The sequence below is a fragment of the Lepus europaeus genome, chromosome 8, assembly GCF_033115175.1.
Source record: "Lepus europaeus isolate LE1 chromosome 8, mLepTim1.pri, whole genome shotgun sequence".
NCBI lineage: Eukaryota > Metazoa > Chordata > Mammalia > Lagomorpha > Leporidae > Lepus > Lepus europaeus.
Window position 1 is genome coordinate 21997487 of NC_084834.1, and position 20587 is coordinate 22018073.

General features: G+C 37.2%; 1 protein-coding gene across 1 annotated transcript in view; it reads left to right on the forward strand.

The window, feature by feature from the left end:
* Positions 1-20587, forward strand: part of LOC133765234 (ATP-binding cassette sub-family E member 1-like) — a 1116285-nt gene that overhangs the window by 564458 nt on the left and 531240 nt on the right. The gene's annotated exons all lie outside the window — the stretch shown is intronic.

Genomic DNA, 20587 nt, shown 5'->3' on the forward strand with positions numbered 1-20587 from the left:
AAACATACTTGTTGATTTTACTGAGGAAAAGTGGGATTTGAGAGTGGAAGAGGCCAAAGAACAGCAATTAATCTGTAGACACAAAGTGGGCACTGATTCTGTAGTTGGCATCAAAGTTAAAGCAATAATCAGAATGAAGTAACCCATACAGGTCATTAGAGGCAGCTTACTGATTGATGATATTGATTAGATGGATGGGCAACCTGAAGAAGTCTCTTTTGATCTCTGCAATTATAATAAACACATGGCACTTCAGGTTATTAAACGGAGTCAGATATGCATCACTACAATAGCCTCTAATTCAGGTCCAGGCTTGAGCCAGTTCACAAACCTGAAGCCATTTGAAGGGCAGAATGGGTGTTATTGAGGAAGGACCATGCAAAACAAGTTTGAGGGGCCAACGCTGTGGCTTAGTGGGCTAAGCCTCTGCCTGTGGCGTCGGCATCCCATGGAATCAGAAAATTCCACTATGAATAGTATATGTTCACATGACACAGAGAGCGCCATATACTTTCCCTGTCTTAAGATAAGCCATAACCCAGAGCACAAGAAAATTAACAGGCCTCCTTTCTGTTATTATCACATTATTATTATTATTGATAAATTTATGATAATTAGATCTGATAGTAAGAAATATCAGATATAATAGATACACACATATCAAAGGGTTCAGAAATATATTTCTATGATATTTGATGACCCTCCCAACTCCAGGAAGTATCCAGAGACCCAGTGCACTGGGTCTCTTTCCAACATAAATATACATTGTTTCTGTACAAAAGGATGAGGAAGAATTTATCTGGAACATATAGTGTGTGTCATGTGGCACACAACAATTGATAGAATATATGATATAAAACTTGTAAGGTATATTGTACATATAAATATTCAGAACTCAAAACATTTTGGGGTTTTTGTTAGTCATTGGTATAAATGGACTACTTGATTATCCCAATTACTCTCCTCAACAAACATCAGAGATGGGGGCTGGCATTGTGGCACAACTGATAAAGCTGCTGCCTGTGACACTGGCATCCCACAATGGCACCAGTTCAAGGGTTCAAGTCCCAGCCTCTCCATTTCCAATCCAGCTCCCTGCTAATCTGTCTGGGAAAGCAGCAGAAGATGGCCAAAGTGCTTAGGCCCCTGCTGCCCATGTGGTAGACCTGGATGGAGTTCCTGGCTCCTGGCTTTAGCATGGCCCAGCCCCATCCATTGTGGCCAATTAAGTAGTGAACCAGGAGTTGAAAGATCTCTCTCCCCCCTTTCCCTTTTCTTCCTCTCTCTCCCTCTCTTTTTTTCTCTTCCTCTCTCTCCCTCTCCCTCTCTAACTCTGACTTCCAAATAAATAAATAAATCTTTTAAAAATCAGAGATAAGTATTTCTATTTTTTTAATAGAAGAGAACATTGACACTTACAGAAGTTGGGTAACCTACTCAAGGCTGCAAAGCCAGAATTAGATATAGGGCTCTGATTCTAATGCCCAAATGTAACTGACAATTTAAAACAAAACACTACTGTGCAAGATTCAAACACAATGCCAACTCATGACATCTGATTTCAATCTTTACATTGAAATCAAAGTTGTAAAGTACAAAAAAAAAATTTATTGAGATAAAAGCAAAAGTTAATGGCAGTTAAATTTAAAATCCTTTTTTAAAAAGGGATATTCATTTTAATCGTTTGAAAGGTAGAGAGGGAATGAGGGGAGAAGAAGGGGTGTGAGGGAGAGAGAGAAAGAGGGAGAGGACTCCTATACCCACAGCAGCCAGAGCTGGGCCAGTCTGATACCAGGAGTCAGAAATTCCATCCAGTCTCCCACATGGATTTCAGGGGCCCACAGAATACTCTTCTTTGAATGAATAATATGTGATAGATTTATGGCAAGCTTCAACAAACACAGAGAAAAATTGTGAGCTCTGCTCATTAAAAACAAAACAATTGGTGAGCAGGGTAAATGTAATCTGTATGGCGTTATCCTTACTAATCAACCGGCATCCTTCCTCCTCTGACATTGATTTCCAACCCTGATCATGACCTTGTTTCCGATCCTTTCCTCTCTGAAATACATTTTAATTAATTTTTCTTACAAAAAATGTATTTTCCTCTATTTACCTGCCATCCATAAATGTCCAACAATAAAAGCATTCCACATTCCAAATGTTAAAAGCATGTCAGTAATTCATGCCATATTTGAAATGAGAAAAGCAATTCTGTCCTGTAAAATCTCTTGGCCCATCAAAAGGGTAACATTGCTACCTGTAACAGAATAACAAAAAGCCAGGATAAGAAGATAAACAGAGGGGAATTCACAGATATTTTTTTCTAACATATAAATTTTTAAAGAAGTTTCCTCCTTTTTTCTCTTTCCAAATATTACATTAGCATGTATATCTAATATAATATAATCTAAAGTTTTCTCATTTTTACTAAGCTAGTAGTGAGACAAATAATTCATGCTGAAAAAAAGATGAAGTACAAATGACTGAAACAGGTTTTTATATCTGATTCCAAAAAAGAGTCTGTGTCTTGAGGACAAAATTAGCACCATTATTACCATTTCTAGAGCCTAAAAAGCATTGAAACTCTCTTAAGTTCATTGCATTAAACTTGGAAAAAGGCTGTAAGTTAAATTTTATCCATCTACACTAAAAATTACAAAACTAGAAATAAGTGCAACCCTTATGTGAGGTAACATTTAACTGAAAAAACTTACGATTACCCAAGATTTCTACCATATCTACACACACACATGCACACGCACACACACATACAATATCCTCGATCGGCATGCAATTTCTTCCATAAATGCTCACACACATTAGATATTAAATGAATGAATCTCTTTGTTTTAATATCCATACAATGAGGAATGACGATAGATGCATAGGAGAAATTATAGTGTAATGGTTAATTAGGAAAGGTTTTGTGGAGGATGTGAATATGCCAATGCGAACTGCATGGTGATCTGTGCAAAGACTGGAGGGAGTGACATTATGAATTGTGTATAACAATAAAACAGATTGTCTAGATGGTCTGGGAAGGCAGGCTCAGAAGCAGTCATGTGATCCTGGAGTTCTGCATTTCTTTACCTTTCATTTATATTTTTATTGTGATTAATGAGATGCACTTTTGCAAGAGCAGTTACTTAGCGGGTTTGGTCCATTTCCAGTTACAAAGCTGCCATACAAAGTGGAGTTATTTTCCAACAGTGATGGAAAATTCTACTACATGACTATAGAAAATCTAGGTTTCAAGTTTCACAAGATCCTGGGAGACCATTTTATCCTTCCCCTACCATTCTCTTTCCTAAAAGGAGCAGTCTGTGTTCACTATTTCAGTGGATGTCCTAATTCTGGCCATTACATACTCTAATGATCAGCTTTTCATCACTGTAACTAAATACCTATGACAAATACTCCTGGAGGGAGGAGACTTAACTTTGGCTCAAGGTTTTGGAGGTTATCAGTCCACAAGTGGGTGGGCACCACTGGTTCTGCCTCGGGGAAGAGGAAGCAGAGGATGACAGTGCCTGAGAGTGTATGGAGGAGGAAGTCGCATGGCAAGTCAGGAAGCAGAGAGAGTGACTAGGTCAAACTCTGCTTTAAGAATCAGTGTTCTCATGAGAACTACCTTCTACAGGCACAGCCCCAATGATCTAAGAAGCTCCCACTAGGCTCACCTCTTAGACATCATAATTGGATTAAGTTCCCATGTGGTTAGTAATATCAATTTATGACTTTGGAATTTAACATCTGTGTGAGATCAGGAGCCAAATGCTGCTCAAATTATAGCACTTACTATAAAAATATAATTTATATCAAAATGATAGTGCACACATATGTATCAACACATAAATATATATGTACATAAAGTATATATTTAATGTATATTTTTCACATTTAGTATATGCATATAAACATAAATAGATGCTTTCTAAAATAGCATGTGCCTTTTCAGTTTTTAATGCACTGTGTATTTTTTTGCTATTCTGATTAAGTTTATGCCAGGAATATTATTTTAAAGATGATTGCAATCAAATTAATGCAATTAGATACTAGAAGGTCATCATTCAGAACCTGAGAAGTGCTTTGTACAACACCCATCAATTAGCCTATGTTTGCCACTTCTATGTCTCCTTTTTTCAAGCTTCTATTCATCACTCCACAGCTTTCATGCTTCTACTTTAAATGATTCTAGATTTGGTTAATTTATAACTAATGTGTTGGATATTTGAGGTGATTACCAATTTTTGGGTTTTTTTTCCTCTCTGTACACAATTTTACTGTTCTACTGAAGTATGAACTTTTAGAGAAGAGCAACAGCTATTGGAATTCTTGTCACAGTCCTCACAATTTTGTTCACATTCAGACTGCTAACAAATAAAGCACCTGCTTGTTTTCCTCTAACAAGATTTCACCTCATATAGACATGTATGTTGAAAATATGACTCATATTATCATAATAAATATGATGAGATTTGTATAGTAGAAATATGGCAGAATATAATTCCAAAAAATAAGACAGCAATGCTTAATGTGACAAAAATCTTTATTCAATGAAAGTCTACATATTATTCAAAAATCATTAATACCTGTGTATATATGCTTATGTGTTTATGTGGTTGTAACAAAAGCATAACCATGAAATTGATCAGAGGTAAAATTCTCATTAAAAGCAAAATATCTAGAGTTAAAAATTAAAATAAATGAGAACATGTCCACTGATGGTGTTTCCTGTCATAAGAATATAGCTCATAACAGAATTTTGTATAATTCAACATGTAAAACTCAAAAAAAGAATGTTTATGTTACATAAAATTCAGTCAGCCTAGTATATCAATGTCTCTTAATTAATTTAGGACTCTGAACTATTTTTTCTATTGCTTTAATTCTGTGCCTAAATTCTTCATTTACTAAAAATGAAAAATTATTAATATAATTGAAATATATGACAATAATAACATTAATTTTAAATATAATGCAGTTGGGGAAGTTTTAGAAAGGAAAACACAACCTTAAATAAGTCACAGAAAAGTTTTAATAAATTATAGGTTATAGTAAAATACCTACTGTACCAATGTCCACTAAAAATTATCCAATTAACATTTCGTAAGTATCTACAAATTTTATGAATGATCTAGGCCTCTATCATATTACGACACTATGGACTCTATTAAAAATTCATCTAAATAAATACTATTACTCCTTTTGGAAATCAATGCTGAAAGGCAAAAGAGAACCAAATCTAAGTAATCCCTGATATTGCTATTGCTGATTCGAGAAAGAGGGTGAATATCAGTCTCAACATCTATACATAACCCCCATGGGAACTAACAAAGTCACCTTGCATTGACTCTGGCTAGAAAGGCAGTGATGAATATTCTTAAATTAAATATCCTAATAATATTTTTATCAGTAATGATTTCAATAAACTCTGGCTATGTCTATATACTTGTTAAGAATAAATATAACTGAAAAAAATTAGCATGTTGCATGACAAAATAGAACTCAAGAAGTTATCTATAGATCGAAAGATTGACAAAAGATGCCCCAAAACAGTTAATACTATTTAACATATTAAAATATAAACCATCCAATAGTGCTTAATATGTGAAAATATAAAATACTATACAGGTTCAATAGGCCTATTAGACCTATGGAATCTGGAAAATCTCTGCATTTTGGTTGAGTACAAGTTCACAGCATGAACTATTAGAACGTTTCTGACAGAAAATTGTTGACACACGTTTAGACTGGATTAGTGGTATCCAGACATTTAAAAGTGATAATTCCTTTGTACAGGTTAAACTACAGCTGGATTACTTTGTTCAGCTTTAAACACAATTCTTGAGGGACAAAATCAAATTAGATTGTCTAGAAAGATACAACCCGTATAATGATGGGGTTTTGGAACTATGAGAAACAGCAATAAAGGAAAATGGTAAGTTTGGGGAAATGTGCTAATCCTTTTCTAGAACAGAAGTTTTGTCACACTAGAGGAGGGTTATATTTATTTTCTGTGACTCTGGGACCCATGTATAGACAATGGGGAAGTGTATTTTGTTTAAGTATGAAGAATAAAATAATAATAATTGGGTCTTCCAACAATAGAACACCTATATCATACGATGAACTATTCTATCCAGGTCATTGGAAGCATCAAAATAATTGTTTTCCAATAACTATTTAAAAAGTTCATGTACCAAGACCTAAAAATTTGGATAATTTTTAGTGGACATTGGTACAGTATGTATTTTACTATAACCTATAATTTATTAAAACTTTTCTGTGACTTATTTAAGGTTGTGTTTTCCTTTCTAAAACTTCCCCAACTGCATTTGCATCTTATGATTCTAACTGCATAGGTTTAGCATGGTTTCAACCAGACGGGACAACTCTGTAAGTGAGACATAATGATCTAGAATTGCATAGTCTGAAGAAAAATAGTCAAACATACTTGGATATAAACTTGAAGATTGATATTTATAAGCTGGATGCAAAATCCCGACTAATGACTTCATAATCTGACTTCATTTGAGATGTCAAGATTTCCAAAGTTTACAAGATTTATATTTTGAAATGTCTTTCAAAAAATTTTATATCCCTGATTTTTTTATATTTTTAATATTTTATATTCTGATATTAATATTTTTCCTCTATGCCTATGAATTCAGGATTCACACACTTCAATATTTAAAAGAAAACAAAAGAATAGAACAAGATGGCAGCCAAGTAAGAGGCCTGGGTGATCATCTCCCCAAAGACAATTCGAACAGCTATTTACACAGCCAGTCACCTTCACAAGAGCTACCGAAGCCACAAGAAAGACCAACATGACTGGTTTCAGTATAAGAGTAAGAAAAGCCAAGACGGTGCCCTTATCATCCTTTCCCTGTTTCTGAGCAGACAGCAAGACACAGTTCTGCATTTCCATGCTAGTGCCAGTGGAAAAAGTCCACTGCAGAGTCCCAGGGTCCTAGCTATCAGAATTATGCTCCAGCCAGCATCATCCGTGCCTGGTGACAGCAGGCTCAGGATGAGTGCCCAGCTCAGCAGCAGCCAGACCTGGCAGTGTGGGCTGTGTTTCTATCCCTGTGCTGCAGTGGTCTGAATGGCTGTGGCCTCTGGGTGTGGTCCAGCACTGTCACATCGGTGACCGCAGGACTGTCTCTGGGCCAGCCTTGGCCCCATGGGGAGGCTTGTAGCTGTGAACTATACTTTTTTGATGACTCCTCAGTTGATTCTGAGCAGCACAGTATCTGCAGATGAGGGACAAACCCTGAGTTCAGAGTATCACCTAGGACATGAGGCGCACAGGTTGTGGACTTGAGACAAATCTCGACTTAGAATGCCACCTACTGCTGAAGCGACAGAAGTGTCCATGGCTCAAAGAAAAGAAGTGGACTGCTTAGAAGTTCTGGAAGGACAAACACAGAAGAGGCCAGATTATACAGACTGAAAAGATAATTCTTCAACTTACATATGACATCATATATACCAATAAGCATAAGAAACTCTCAGGGAACCATGGCCTCACCTAACGAACAAAATAAGGTGCCAGAAACCAACCACTTAGAATTTGACATTGTCAAATGCTCAGATGAATTATTTAAATAAGCATTTTAAGGAAAGTCAATGAATATAAAGAAAACACAGATAAATAATACTCTGGGACCCGACAAAGATGAAAGTAATTTTTAAAAATCAAACAAAAATCTATCAACTGAAAACTATAGTAAGCAAAATTTAAAACATTTCATAAAGTATCCATAGCAGCAAAGATCAGACAGAAAAAAGAATCAGTGAGGTTGAAGACAGGTTATTTGAAGTTCCTCAATCAGATGAACAAAAATAAAATAAGCAAGAAAAAATAACTGGAAACTTCACAAACCTAGAGAAAGATGCAATTATCTTAGTGCGGGAAGACCGGAGATCAAAACTCAGATTCAAATCCTGTCTTTCACAACAAAATGGATGCAATTGGCAACCATTATACTTAGTGAAGTAAGCCAGTTCCCAAAAGACAAATATCAAATGTTTTCCCTGATCTGTGGTAACTAATAGAGTACAAAAAAATGTGAGTGAAATTGACATTTTGAGATTTGGTTATTGTTTACAGACTTTGTCTCTAGTGTTGAGAAACAATTTTTTTCTTACTATTTATTGAATTCTTTACTTAGTGGAGGGTTAAGCTTATGATTACAAAATAAACTGAAAGTGGATCATTGCAAAAATTAAAAGAAAGAAAGGAGGAGGGAGGGAGGGTGGGAGTGTGGTCAGGAGGGACTGTAGGGTGGGAAGTATCACTATGCTCCTATATCTGTATATATGAAATACATGAAATTTGTTCACCTTATATAAATAAAAACAAAGAAGCCTTGATAAAATGCAAATGAAAAGTCAGTCAAGTCAATCAGGTCTACTCCAAGACAAATTATTATCGAGCTCGCCAAAGTTAAATATAAACAGAGATCTCTCCAAAAGTACAAAGAAAGGACACAAACAACACATATAAAGGTCCCAATTCACGTGACTGCAAACTTCTCAGGAGAAACCATCTAGCCCAGGAGGGATTAGGATGGGACTTTCGCAATACTGAAGAAAAAAGTATGTCAACTATGAATACTGCACTCAGCAAAGCAAACCTTGAGATATGAGGGAGTGATAAGGATATTTCCAAAGAGAAGTTGAGAGAGAACTTATCACCACTAGACATATCTAAAGAGAAATACAAAAGGAAGTTCTTCAAACTGAAAGAAAAGAGATGCTAAAAAGTAAGAAGAAAACATCAGAAGGCATAAAACTCCTTGGTAAGACTAGCCTACGCAGACAGACTCAGACTGCTCCAAATGAGTAGACATGGTGTGTAATCCATTCACATCTTCAGGAAGAGACGAAAAAGAAAAACAATTAAAAATTAAAAATACAGTAAAGGACAGACACTCCTGAAATAGGTGAAATTGGATATCAAAAATTCAAAATAAGAGGAGGAAGGGATTACAAGCACGGTGTTCTTTATTTGTATTTTTGTTTCTTCTTCTTTCTTTTCCTTTATTTATATTCCATTTTAAGTTGTTATCATTTCAACTTATCTTATAATCAAAAGATGATTGTGTAAGCCTCATGATAACTACAAAGCAAAACTATATGGAAAGTATACCAAAAATAATAAGAAAGTAGTCAAAGTCCACTACCTGAGAGATTCACTTAAACACAAAAGAAGAATGCAAGCAAGGGAAAAGGAAAAAAAAAATACAATAACACTACAAAATAAGTATCAAAATGGAAGTCTTAATGCTTCACCTATCAATAATCACCTTAAATGTAAATGAACTAAATGTTCTAAATAAAAGATAAAGTGACCAACTGGATTAAAAAAAAAAGACCCAACTACATGTAGCTTATGAGAAACTCATATCTTCTATGAAGACATGTGCAGATTGAAAGTTAGAGGGTGGGATAACATATTGCATGCAAGCAACACACACACACACACACACACAAAGGAGTAACAATACTCCTATTACATAAAATATATTTTAAGGGGTCGGCGCTGTGGCATAGTAAGCTAAGCCTCCTCCTGTGATGTCAGCATCCCATATGGGCACCAGCTTGTGTCCTGGTTGCTCTTCTCCCGATCCAGCTCTCTGCTTAAGGCCTTGGAAAACAGTGGAAGATGGCACAAGTGCTTGGGCCCCTGCATCCACATGGGAGATGGGAAGAAGCTCCTGGCTCCTGGCTTTGGATAGGCCCAGCTCTAGCTCTTGAGGCCATTTGGGGAGTAAACCAGCAGATGGAAGATCTTTCTTTCTGTCTCTCTCTCTCTCTCTGGCTGTAACTCTACCTCTTAAATAAATAAAATCTTAAAAAAGATAAAATATGTTTTATATTAAAAGCAATAAAAAGAGTCAATGAAAGTTATTATATAATGATAAGGGATTTAATCCAGCAAAAGGAAATAATAATTATAAATACATATGTGGCCAATATAGGCGCACCCAGATTCAAAAATCAAATATTAAAAGACCTAAAAAGAGAGACAGCATGCAATACAATAATAGTAGAGGACATTTAACATCTCATTTTTAGAAACAGATAGATTCTCTAAAAAGAAAATCAAGAAACAACAGAGTTAAATTGCACCTCTGATAAATTGCATCTAACAAACATCTAGAGAACATTCTATCTAATATGTGCAGAATACAGATTCTCCCCCACAATACTTACAACATTTTCCATTATAGATCATAAGGTAGGTTACAAGACAAGCCTCAACAAATTTTAAAAAAGAGATCATATATAAAGACCACAATACAATAAAACTAGAAATAACAAGGAAAATATGGAAACTACATAAATGTGTGTAAATTGAACATCTCACTCCTGAACAACCCATGGATCAAAGAAAAAATTAAGGAAGAAATTTAAAACCTTCTTGAAATAAACAGAAATGGAAACATACCAAAACTTATGGGACACAGCAAGCGCAGTACTAAGAGGAAAATTTTTAGCTATCGGGCTTACATCAAAAAAGCAAAAGATCTCGGCCGGCGCCGCGGCTCACTAGGCTAATCCTCCGCCTTGCGGCGCCGGCACACCGGGTTCTAGTCCCGGTCGGGGCACCGATCCTGTCCCTGCTGCCCCTCTTCCAGGCCAGCTCTCTGCTGTGGCCCGGGAGTGCAGTGGAGGATGGCCCAAGTCCTTGGGCCCTGCACCCCATGGGAGACCAGAAGGAAGCACCTGGCTCCTGGCTTTGGATCAGCGTGATGCGCCGGCCGCAGCGCGCCAACCGCGGCGGCCATTGGAGGGTGAACCAACGGCAAAAGGAAGACCTTTCTCTCTGTCTCTCTCTCTCACTGTCCACTCTGCCTGTCAAAAATTTAAAAAAAAAAAAAAAGCAAAAGATCAAATAAACAACTTACTGCTGTACCTCTAGGAATTAAGAAAGAAAAAATACCTTAAAATTCATAGAATGAAAGAAAAGATGAAACACAGAGCACGAATAAATAAAATAGAGATCAAAGAAACTATATAGAATATCAATAGAACGAAGGGCTGGCTCTTTAAAATGATAAAATGTAGACAAGCTATTAGCAAGCTAAGAAAAATAGAGAAGATTTGAATAATAAAGTCAGAGATGAAAAGGGAGGCACTACAATTGACACCACAGAAATATGAAGGATTCCTGGACATTATTGTAGCAACAAACTTGATAACCTAAAAGAAACAGAAAAATTCCTGGACACATATGCCTACTAAGATTGGACCATGATGAAATTGAATACTTAAACATACCAATAACAAATAATGAGATTGAATAAGTCATAAAAAGTCATCTATCACAGAAAAGCCCAGGACCAGATGGTTTCACTTTTAATTCTATTATAATTTAAGGGACAGCTAACACTAATTTTCTCAAATTACTCCCAAAAAATAAAAGAAGAGGGAGTTCTCCCAAAAGATATCCTTGATGAACATTGTTGTAAACATCTGCAACAAAATACTGCCAAAGTAAATTGAATAGCACTTCAAAAATTACTCGCCGTGTCATGTGGGATCCATTGCAGAGATGCACGGATGGTCCAACACATGCAATCAATAAACAGGACACACTACATCAACATACTGAAGGGCACACATCACATGATCACTTCAATAGATGCCCAAAATGCATTCGATAAAATCCAGTGTCCTTTCATGATAAAAAGCTCAGAAAAATTAAGTAGAGAACAGACATACACACAGAGACACACACATACACACGCCAACAGCTGTCATCTTACTGAATGGGAAAATCTGAAGATTTTGTCTCTAATACCTGGAACAAAACAAGGATGTCCACTTGCACTGCTTTTATTTAACACAGTGCTGTGTTAAATATTTGACACAGGGCAATTAGAGAAATAAATGGTATCTGAATCAGAAAGGATCACTGTTTGCAGATAGCATATTATATGTATAAAACACCAAAGACTCTACCAAAAATCTATTAGGAGTAACAAATCCAGCAAAGCTTCAGGGAAAAAGGTCAACATATAAAAATTAGTAGTGTTGGGGCCGGCTCTGTGGCGTAGTGAGTAAAGCCGCTGCCTGCAGTGTCGGCATCCCATATGGCTGCTGATTTGAGTCTGGTCTGCTCCACTTCTTATCCAGCTCTCTGCTATGGCCTGGGAAAGCAGGAGAAGATGGTCCAAGTGCTTGGGCCCCTGCACTCGCGTGGGAGACCCAGAAGAAAACTCCTGGCTCCTGGCTTTGGACTGGCTCAGCTCCAGCCATTGCAGTCATTTGGTGAGTGAACCAATGGATGAAAGACTCTCTCTCTCTCTCTCTCTCTCTCTCTCTTTTTTCCTCTCTGTAACTCTGCCTTTCAAATAAATAAATCTTAAAAAAAATAGTGTTGTTATACATTAATAGCAAATTATCTGTAAGAGATTAAATAAAGTAATTTCATTTCCAATTGCTACTAAGGAAAAAAAACCCTTAAATTAACCAAAGATGAAAAATCTCTACCATGAAAACTATAAAACATTGATGAAACAAATTGAAAAGGACACAAAGAAATCAGAATACATGCCATGTTCATGTATTGGAAGAATCAATATAATTAAGATGTCTACAATATTGAAAATAACTTACAGAAATAATGCAATCTCTATCAAAGTACCAATGACATTTTTCACAGAACAAAGGAAAAACAATACTAAAATGTGTGTGGAACCACAGAAGACCCCACATAGCCAAAACAATTTTGAACAAAAAGAACAAAGCAAGAGGTATTACACTACCAGAATATAAATTATATAACAAAGCTATCATAATTAAAAACAGTTGGTATTGGCATAGGAACATACACATAAATCAGAGGAACAGAACAAGGACCCTAGAAGTAAACCCAAACTCTACCACCAAATGATCTTTCACAAAGGTGCTAAGAATATGCTAAGGACAGTCTTCAATAAATAGTACTGGGAAACTAGATATCCACATGCAGGAGAATGACTGGATCCCCATCTCACACCCAGATGCAAAAGTCTACACAAAATGGATTAAAGACTTAATGAATTGCTGACACTTTGAAACTCCTAGAAGTAAAGAGAGAGCTACTTTAGGAAACTGTACAGGCAAGGATTTTTTTTTTTGGGGGGGGGGGTTCTGATTCTGAAAACTCTGGAAATAAAAGCAAAAGTAAACAAATTGGGTCCCTTCGTACTAAAAAGCGTATGACCAGCAAAAGAATCAACAGAATGAAGAGACAACCTATAGAATGTGAATAAATGCTTGCAAATTTTTACTTTTTTAAAAACTATTTATTTATTTATTTTATTTGAAAGGCAGAGTTACAAAGAGGCAGAGATAGAGAGAGAGCGAGAGAGAGAGAGATGTCTTCCATCCACTGGTTCACTCCTCAGATGGCCCAACAGCAGGAGCTGCGCAGATCCGAACCCATGTGGGATGCTGGCAACTTATACTTTTGACAAAAAGTTAATAAACATAATGTATGAGACAGTCAACTCAATAGCAAAAAAAGTAATAATAATTCAGTTGAAAAATGGGCAGTAGATATAAACAGATATTGCTCAACAGAAAACATTCAAATGGCCAACAGATACATGAAGAAATTCTCAACATCACCTATCATCAGGGAAAATCAAAAAACACAGTGAGAAATTACACCACTCCAGATAGAAGGGCTATTATCAAAAAGACAAAAGATAACAAGTCCTGGCAGGAGGTGGAGGAAATGGAATGCTTGTACACTGCTGATGTGAGAAGATGAGCTAGGATAGCCTCGTGCACAGTGGTAAGTATGGAGGCTTCTCAGAAAATAGAAGTACTATAAGACCCAGCAGTGTCACTACTGGGCATGTAGTGAAGGAAAATGAAATCATATGCACTTCCTTGTTTATTGCAGCACTGTTCACAATATCTAGGATAGAAGTGTCCACCCTCTGACAAATGGGTAAGGAAAACGTGGTGGTACACACACACAAGGGGATACTAGTTAGCCACAAAAGGATGAAATCTTGACATTGACGAGCACGTGGATGGAACTGGAGGTCATTATGTTCGGTGAAACAAGTCAAATATGAATGACAAGCACTGCATTACCTCACTCATACCTGGATTCTGAAAAGTTGACCTCACAGAACCTAAGAATTTTATGGTGGTTACGGAGGCTAGGGAGAATGGGAGACTACAGCTGATCAATGGATGCTAAGTTATAGTTAGATTGGAAGAAGCACGTCTGCTGTTTTGCTGTAAAGCAGAGTGAATATAGATAATGAGTATGAGCTAGACGTTTCTCTAAAGAAAACTAGAAGGAAGGATTCTGAATGTTTTTACCATAAAGAAATATTAAATGTTTGAAGAGAGACATGTTTCCTTCAACTGCACATTATTCATCTATAGATGTACAGAAATGTCACAACACTCGATAAATACATACAATATCTGTCAGTTAAAATTAAAACAAAAATATTTAAAATATTTTTAAAATCAAAACCCAAACAGAACGAAATAACCAGATTCACTGAGAGTTAATAAGAAGAATGATCTTACCTAAGAGATATAATATTGATTTATTAAAGGGAAAATTATATGGGCTTTAATTATAGAAGAAAAGGGAGCAATGTAATATATAATGCAAGAAAAAGAAGTTTGTCTTAAATTTTTACCAGGCACATTCCTTATTCTTGGTCATAATAGAAAAAAATCAGTTGACTATGTGTTGCATGAATATGCTATTATTCACTTGACATCTGGATCCAGGCCAGAGGGTAAAAGCAACACCTTGTAGTATTTACTCAAGAACCACAAAAGTTCATTTCAAGGTTAATAAACTTGCATACCAGAACACTTCTATCAAAGTTTACTCTAAGTTTGACTACAGTTCATTTATTTTTACATAATGCCTAAAACTGAATACATGGTTGGGCAGTATAATGGCTCTGAATACATAAAGTATTTAGCAATACATTAACATCACTGCCTGTTTTCAACTTCAAGAAGTTCATGCTGTTTTCAGTTCCTGTGACCTAATGGTTCTACTCTAGAGAACTGTATTAACGTATTTTCCTAATGCTAGAAACAGTTGTTACAGGAATCAAGTAAACTTAAAATATTTTATTTTTACCCCTAGAAGAGCATTTTCTAGTTACATGTAAATCATCGACTCTCAGCCTTTTGGCTAAGATCAAGCGTAGTTACATCTAAATTGTTTCTCTACCTTAAATGGTTCCTTTAACCCTAAATCATGTCTCCTCCCTTTTCTCCTTTAACATTAAAAACCTTGAGTATCTCAAAAACTGAAGAAAGCAACAATGATTTATATTTGTTTTTATTTGACATCTAGGTTTTATTTTGAGACAATATATGAAATTATTTTTAAAGAAGGTACTAAGGCAAGTAGCACAAAATAAAATGAGAAGAATGGGGCTGGCACTGTGGCATAGCAGGTAAAGTCGCTGCCTGCAGTGCTGGCATCCCATATGGATGCCAGTTCAAGTCCTGGCTGTTCCACTTCCAATCCAGCTCTCTGCTGTAGCTGGGAAAGCAGTAGAAGATGGCCCACGTCCTTGGGCCCCTGCACCCATGTGGGAGACCTGGAAGAAGCTCCTGGTTTCTGGCTTTGGATCAGCAAAACTCTGGCCATTGCGGCCATCTGGGGAGTAAACCAACAGATGGAAGACCTCTCTCTCTCTCTGCCTCTCCTTCTCTCTGTAACTCTGCCTTTCAGATAAATCAATAAATCTTTAAAAAAATGAGGAGAAAAAATTAGGAAACAAAATTGCCTCTTACAAGGATGCCATAAAGTGAATTAATAAATAAATTTAGGTGAAAACCATTCTCACGATATTAACAGGAGCGTATATATTAAAAAGTTTTCTGGAAGGCACTTTGACAAAAAGTATAACAGCATACATATACTTTGATTCAATAACTCTACCTCTGTGATTTTACTTCAAATAGTTAAAAGTATCACAATGCTGCTCATGAAAACTTTAAAACATAAAGCACTATCTGTAATGATTTAAAATATACATAATTATATAACCATAGAATAATGTACAATTCATTTCTTATTAACTTGATAGAATATTCAAGTGTCAAGACCAAATTACAGAAGAATATATATCATATGAACATTCCTACATGCATGTTAAAAAGCATGAGAAAGAATCATAACTATTAATAATGATCATGTACAGTTTGAGGTGGTAGGGAACAGATTGGGGGAGCATTTTTTTTAAATATTTATTTAAAATACTCTCCTCACATTAAACTAGTAAGTTTCTAATTTTCTAATATAAGGAAACTATTCTCATTCAAAAAGCTTTATGAAATGATTTAAAAAGTAGTTTTTTCACTGTAATTTTTAATCAAAGTAAAATAAATTATCCCCCAAATATTGACTATGGTCACGCCACATCTCTGGCAAATCTGTTGCTGCCATCTTCTGGAACTCGGTTACTAACGCATGCCATCAGATTGCTTTCCCCTTCTGGAAAACGCTTCTCAGAGGAGACAAAGTCAGAATGTCTATATTCTTGCATGAATGCAATGTGAAGCCAAAATTAGCTTTTTGTCATTGTGTTGAATAATTTGTTAATTCACATTAGCCTAAGCTGGCCCCTGGACTTTTCTTGGGAATGCAGAAAGGGATGTCTTTTACAATGAAATTCCCACCAACTACTGCATGGGCTGGATTTTTCTTCCACAAAAAATTAAAAAGCTAACAATGACATAAGAGAAAATATAATGATTTGAATAAACAGTAACATGCAAATGAGCAGTTTTTCTTTTCTATTCTGAAATCAGATTGTGTTAAAAGGAAGATGGACAAAGAAAGAACGCACCCAAGCAGTTCCGGAAAGGTGGATAAGAGGCAGAGTCACGCATGGGAGAAATGATGCATAAAAACACCCTATTACAGGGTGTGCTACTGTATCAGGACAGAAATAAAGCAGTAGATCAACTTCTTACATAAGAATGATGTGCTTTCATAAATGTAAGTTTTTGTGGGGGCCGGCGCTGTGGTGTAGTGGGTAAAGCCGCCATCTGCAGTGCCGGCATCCCATATGGGTGCTGGTTCGAGTCCCAGCTGCTCCACTTCTGATTCAGCTCTCTGCTATGGCTGGGAAAGCAGTAGAAAATGTCCCGAGTCCTTGGCCCCTGCCCCTGCATTGGAGACCTGGAGGAAGTTCCTGGCTCCTGGCTTCGGATCGACACAGCTCCGGCCATTATGGCCAATTGGGGACTGAACCAACAGATGGAAGCCTCTCTTTTTCTCTCTCTGCCTCTCCTTCTCTCTCTGTATAACGCTGACTTACAAATAAGTAAATAAATCTTTAAAAAAATAATATTTTATTATTTACTTATTTGCACACATTTCATAAATACAAATAAAGATTGCTTAAAACATCAATGACATAATGAAGGTTTCATACCCCATCCTGTCTGGGACATTTTCAGGTGAAAGTAAAATTATTTCAAACATACCTGGATTTCCAGATGTTACTGGAACTCTCTGTTCGCCTTCACCATTAACTTCTGGAAAGAACATTGGAAACTCTAATTTCCTACTTACTTATCTCCCGTTCACGTGTAGACTTAGTGCAATCATTCTTCTCCTTCCTTCTCACCCAGTTGAGTCTGGTAAATGTTTGGCTTTTGCAGGGTGGGGTTAGGGAGGGAGTGAATGCCCTGATTTGTAATGTTGTAGCATTTACCAATTTCAAATAATTTCCACCATGTCTTATGTAAAGCCATCACAAGGATGTGGCTGGATGCAGAGTGGAGACTAGATGCGCACAGGCAGGTAGCTACAAGCTGCAGCACACCACCTCTGATATCTCTTGAAATTGTTGTTACCTAAGCACAGGACAGACCCCACTGACTTCCTATCGCCAGAGGAAGTCGCATCTCTTAACTACCTGAAGAATAGGCAGCATTGGCACCCCCTTATCTGTGAACCGTTCTCCTCTGTTGCTTCTCTTCCCATTTCTCTGGCTGTCACTTGTCCTCTGCTGTCTAAAACCCACAGGCACATCTGATCAATGTGTACCAGGCTTCCATCCTCCACTCCCTTCTAAATTCATTCTCATAATCTCGATCTTACTCTATCCTCACATACCACAGATATTCAAACACAGCGAGGCCAAAGTCAGCACTGAGCTTCTGGTCCTCTCCTCTTTTCATTGCCCAGAACACACACTGTTATTTAATTCAATCATATTACTTAAAACATGGTCATGTTGTATCTCCTGGGTGTACCTTTCTTCTAGGTTAGCCCACCCCTTCCTGCCACACTCCACCAGTTCATCTTCGAATGGTCAAAACTACCTGTCTTTAGCATAATCTGATCATTACATTTCCTGGTTTCCCCATTTTCCCTACAGACTGCATTATTAACTCTAAGGTCCATGGTGGACCCTGCTTTCCTGCTATGCATAGCAAGCAGCAACAGAAGTAAGTTATATTATGATAAAGGTGCTGCCTGTTTTTTCCCATCCTGAGCACCAGGATCTTGATTGAAAAATAAATACAGCATATATGGTTGTATTAATTTCTATTGTTGACATAGCATGTTACCACAAATTTAATGATAACCAACAATGCTCATTTTTTCCCCCTTATAGTTCTGGAGCTCAGAAGTCTGAAATAGGTGGGTAGGACCGTATTGCTTCCAGAGGATTTAGGGAAGAATCCGTCTCGCAGTGTTTTCCAGTTTCTAAGACGCTGCCTGGATTGTTTTTGCCACAGCCCCACATCACTCCAACCTTTGCTTCCATTGCTGGCACAACTCCTTCTCTCTCTCTTACCCTCCTGCCCAGGTAACATTGGATAATCTCCCTATTTTGAGATCTTTAATCACATCCACGTCTAAGGTAACAAGGTAATAGGTCCTGAGAATTAGGGTATGGAAGTTCCTTGAAGGCCTACAACAGAGTTTAGTGAAGAGTAGTGGCTCCATCATAGCCTGCCTGGGTCCAAATCCTGGTTGTGTGTATTAATAACTATAATATCTTGGGAGGATAATTAATTTTTCTGTACCTTCTTTATCTTACCCATAAAACATGGATATAAAAAGTACAAATCTCACAAGGTTTCATAAAAAGGACAAAAGAAAATAATAAGAGTAAAGTACAAAAATTTATACCGGACCCACTACTGTTAGCCTTGTGCAGGTAGCAGAGGTCGTGTCCAGCCAAGTCTCGTTTCTACTTACAAAAAATCTGTACTGGCATCTAATTAAGGATGTTGCCCTGAAAACAAAACCAAATTATTCTGAATGACACGTTCTGAGTTAGAATGGGGAATCACATCTCTCGTGCTGTGTAATAAGTCTGTCTCTACACAATAGCCAAAAAGAGTGTACATGGTTACATTTGCGTAGCGATGCCCGGGTTTCCCTCACTCATCAGAATATATTTTTAACAGAACAGTAATCACAGCTTTCCTCAAGATCCTGATGTTTCCCTGCTGTGAACTCCTTGCTAACAGATGTTCTCCTCTGGCACTGGTATTGGTCAATGCACGGGTCTGCACGGGCATTTCTGCCTGCTAGAAGTCATGGTCTCTATTAACTGACATCCATGAGGTCTTTCTTTTTTGCAGGGCACTTTGGGAAATCCTAGGTTGGGGCCTCATTTATTCAATCAATGCTGGATATGGCTACAAACAATCCATATCTCTAATTTTTATCTAATCTCAGACTTGCTGGCCAGCCATGGGACAGTAACAACTTGCCTGCTGGGTTTAGGGAAGGGAACTTGTGAAGACTCATGTCTCAGTTGCTTCTAGATCTGGAAATACATCTCGTTCCCTCCTCCCCAGCCCCAGTCCCTTGTCCAGAGGGCAGCAGTAGCTGAGGACCACCTGCTTCTCCCTGGAACACGGATTTGAGGCGCCAATGCTCAGTCCCTTAAAATGTCTTTGGGCTACGCTCTGTATCCACAGCCTCCTCATATTGATTTATTAACTCTATATCTCAATGTTGATTTGTTTATGCATAACTGTTGAATAGTGAATTATTAATAGATCGTAGAAACCTGGGTTAAAATACCAGGTATAAGTGTAACTGCTAATCAATGAATTCATTTGGAGAAGTTAACGAGGATTGCACTCTTAATAAATCAAAAATAGTAAAACAATATGTTCTTTTACCTTTAACTTCCATGTTATTTTAGCTAGTGTTTTTGGTTTTTATTTATTTTAAGGATTACTTATATTAACTATGATGCAGATGCGAATTTGACTTTAGCAGCATAAAGCCCTTCATTTTATTAGACCGTCGTCTTTGCTGGCTTCACTTTAAATGGATAATTCACTGAGTATGCCAAGGCCGGGAGCTTTGCATTAAAGCAAGATGGGAAATGAACTTTCAACTCATCCCACAGGAATGACTTCCGTGCAGGCCCCCTGTGGCTCAGCGGCATGAGAACCAAAGACTGGATCCAAGTCCAGGCACTCTTCCAAGCGGTCCAGCTGCAGCATCTCATGCCACACTCAGTCTTTTAAGGTGGGCGATATTGTTATCTGCAACAACTTGCCCCACAGCCGCAGGTGCTGAGCAGGGACGCCA